Source organism: Babylonia areolata, chromosome 15 (assembly GCF_041734735.1).
Source record: "Babylonia areolata isolate BAREFJ2019XMU chromosome 15, ASM4173473v1, whole genome shotgun sequence".
NCBI lineage: Eukaryota > Metazoa > Mollusca > Gastropoda > Neogastropoda > Buccinidae > Babylonia > Babylonia areolata.
This window is the reverse complement of record NC_134890.1, coordinates 35,677,970-35,681,694: the sequence shown is the minus strand read 5'-3', so window position 1 is coordinate 35,681,694 and position 3,725 is coordinate 35,677,970. Positions and strand designations below refer to the sequence as shown.

At 42.6% G+C, this 3,725-nt stretch overlaps 3 non-coding genes across 3 annotated transcripts; all 3 read right to left on the bottom strand.

Moving 5' to 3' along the window:
* Nucleotides 1-1,176: 1,176 nt before the first annotated feature.
* Nucleotides 1,177-1,295, bottom strand: LOC143290619 (5S ribosomal RNA). Its single transcript, XR_013056429.1, has one exon. It is a non-coding gene; the product is annotated as a 5S ribosomal RNA (ribosomal RNA).
* Nucleotides 1,296-2,259: 964 nt separating this feature from the next.
* Nucleotides 2,260-2,379, bottom strand: LOC143290620 (5S ribosomal RNA). Its single transcript, XR_013056430.1, has one exon. It is a non-coding gene; the product is annotated as a 5S ribosomal RNA (ribosomal RNA).
* Nucleotides 2,380-3,442: 1,063 nt separating this feature from the next.
* LOC143290616 (5S ribosomal RNA) lies at nt 3,443-3,562 on the bottom strand. The gene has a single exon (XR_013056426.1). It is a non-coding gene; the product is annotated as a 5S ribosomal RNA (ribosomal RNA).
* Between the last annotated feature and the right edge of the window lie 163 nt (nt 3,563-3,725).

Sequence of the window (3,725 nt, the reverse complement as noted above, 5' to 3'; positions counted from 1 at the left end):
CCTAAAACCCTAACCCTAACCCTAACCCTAACCCTAACCCTAACCCTAACCCTAAACCCTAACCCTAACCCTAACCCTAACCCTAACCCTAACCCTAACCCTAACCTAACCCTAACCCTAACCCTAACCCTAACCCTAACCCTAACCCTAACCCTAACCCTAACCCTAACCCTAACCCTAACCCTAACCCTAACCCTAACCCTAACCCTAAAGGAACCCTAACCCTAACCCTAACCCTAAACCCTAACCCTAACCCTATCCCTAACCCTAACCCTAACCCCTAACCCTAACCTAACCCTAACCCTAAAAAAATAAATAAAACTTTGTTTACACAAGTGAGTCAAAAAAGGAAAGGAAAATGTGCAGTCACATGTGACAAGACCTCACCGCCAGTTCAGGTTATCTTCATTTGTCTTCGACTCGTGTCCGCGCACACCATGGGCACTCTTGCCTCCATAGTAAAATTTCAATGAAAGACTGACATCTAGTCAGAATGACAAACATACAAACAGTCAGACATACAGACAGACAAAAAGACAAACAAATAAACATCCTATCGAAGTGACCAAACATTCTCGAAACCACGAGGTCGAGGGCCCAGCATGTCGAAGAGGCATAACTTCACAGGATGTAATCGTACTTTCGTACGAGTCTTTCCCCTTGAGGTGCTGCTGTCCTCCAGCCACCATCACCTCCCCCACTATTCTTCACTTGCAGGGAGGGGAGTTTGGGGTAAATATCTCTGTGTATTTACCCTACAAAAATCAAAATCAAATAGGAACAAGAGAGTAAAGGAGGATTCCCACGGATTAACTGTTTCATTATGCGTGTGCATTTTTCAGTGTTTTTTTTTTTCGTTTTCTTGTGTGTGTTTTTTCACTGAAAGCACTATGCAAGATTGATGAACTGAGTGTCGTGCATGTACAATGATCACCGTGTACAGCGGACGTAGACTTAAAAGAAAAAAGCAAAAAGGAAAGGAAAATGTGCAGTCACATGTGACAAGACCTAACCGCCAGAGTGTAAACTTACCATGGTGAGTAGAAATGAAAGACATGAAACAAGAAAAGGAAAATGAATGAGAGAGAAAATCATGGGGGAAAAACGAAATGGCAGAGCCCAGGAGAGAGAAAAACAACAACCAAAAAGTTGGGAAAAATAAAAATGTAAAAAGGTTGCCAACAGCACCCGGTGTTCCCAGGCGGTCACCCATCCAAGTACAAATGGGGCCCGACGTTGGTTAACTTCGGTGATCGGACGAGAACCGGTGTATTCAACGTGGTATGGCCGTTGGCATCTGAGAGAAATTTAAGGATCATAAAGCATACACTGAAAAAGCGATCGTCTTTTCCTTTTCGCTCTTTTCCTGTCGCAGGTAAATGCATAAATAAATTCCGAATCAAATTATAACGTGAGTAATCAAAATCTTCACCGATCAACACACTGATAGTTCAGCTTATCTTCGTTTGTCTTCCACTCGTGTCCGTGCACACCATGGGCACTCTTGCCTCCATAGTAAAATTTCAGTGAATGACTGACATCTAGTCAGAATGACAAACATACAAACAAACAGACAGTCAGTCAGACAGACAGACAGTCAGACAGACAGACAGACAGACAGACAAATAAACATCCTATCGAAGTGACCAAATATTCTGGAAACCACGAGGTCGAGGGCCCAGCATGTCGAAGAGGCATAACTTCACAGGATGTAATCGTACTTTCGTACGAGTCTTTCCCCTTGAGGTGCAGCTGTCCTCCAGCCACCATCACCTCCCCCACTATTCTTCACTTGCAGGGAGGGGAGTTTGGGGTAAATATCTCTGTGTATTTACCCTACAAAAATCAAAATCACATAGGAACAAGAGAGTAAAGGAGGATTCCCACGGATTAACTGTTTCATTATGCGTGTGCATTTTTCAGTGTTTTTTTTTTCTTTTTTTGTGTGTGTGTTTTTTTCACTGAAAGCACTATGCAAGATTGATGAACTGAGTGTCGTGCATGTACAATGATCACCATGTACAGCGGAAGTAGACTTAAAAGAAAAAAGGAAAAAGGAAAGGAAAATGTGCAGTCACATGTGACAAGACCTAACCGCCAGAGTGTAAACTTACCATGGTGAGTAGAAATGAAAGACATGAAACAAGAAAAGGAAAATGAATGAGAGAGAAAATCGTGGGGGAAAAAAAGAAATGGCAGAGCCCAGGAGAGAGAAAAACAACAACCAAAAAGTTGGGAAAAATAAAAATGTAAAAAGGTTGCCAACAGCACCCGCTGTTCCCAGGCGGTCACCCATCCAAGTACAAATGGGGCCCGACGTTGGCTTAACTTCGGTGATCGGACGAGAACCGGTGTATTCAACGTGGTATGGCCATTGGCTTCTGTTGAAAGAAATTTAAGGATCATAAAGCATACACTGAAAAAGCGATCGTCTTTTCCTTTTCGCTCTTTTCCTGTCACAGGTAAATGCATATATAAATTCCGAATCAAATTATAACGTAAGTAATCAAAATCTTCACCGATCAACACACTGATAGTTCAGGTTATCTTCGTTTGTCTTCCACTCGTGTCCGTGCACACCATGGGCACTCTTGCCTCCATAGTAAAATTTCAATGAAAGACTGACATCTAGTCAGAATGACAAACATACAAACAAACAGACAGTCAGACAGACAGACAGACAGACAGACATACAGTCAGACAGACAGACATACAGTCAGACAGACAGACAGACAACAGACAGTCAGACAGACAGACAGACAGACAGACAGACATACAGTCAGACAGACATACAGTCAGACAGACAGACAGACAGACAAATAAACATCCTATCGAAGTGACCAAACATTGTGGAAACCACGAGGTCGAGGGCCCAGCATGTCGAAGAGGCATAACTTCACAGGATGTAATCGTACTTTCGTACGAGTCTTTCCCCTTGAGGTGCTGCTGTCCTCCAGCCACCATCACCTCCCCCATTATTCTTCACTTGCAGGGAGGGGAGTTTGGGGTTAATATCTCTGTGTATTTACCCTACAAAAATCAAAATCACATAGGAACAAGAGAGTAAAGGAGGATTCCCACGGATTTACTGTTTCATTATGCGTTTGTATTTTTCGTCTGTTTTTTTTTTTTCGTTTTTTTCCCCCACTGAAAGCACTATGCAAGACAGATGAACTGAGTGTCGTGCATGTACAATGATCACCATGTACAGCGGACGTAGACTTAAAAGAAAAAAGCAAAAATGAAAGGAAAATGTGCAGTCACATGTGACAAGACCTAACCGCCAGAGTGTAAACTTATCATGGTGAGTAGAAATGAAAGACACGAAACAAGAAAAGGAAAATGAATGAGAGAGAAAATCGTGGGGGAAAAAAAGAAATGGCAGAGCCCAGGAGAGAGAAAAACAACAAAAAAGTTGGGAAAAATAAAAATGTAAAAAGGTTGCCAACAGCACCCGGTGTTCCCAGGCGGTCACCCATCCAAGTACTAATCGGGCCCGGCGTTGGTTAACTTCGGTGATCGGACGAGAACCGGGTGTATTCAACGTGGTATGGCCGTTGGCGTATGTTGAAAGAAATTTAAGGATCATAAAGCATACACTGAAAAAGCGATCGTCTTTTCCTTTTCGCTCTTTTCCTGTCGCAGGTAAATGCTTCAATAAATTTCGAAACGAATTATAACGTAAGCAATCAAAATCTTCACCGATCAACACACTGATAGTTCAG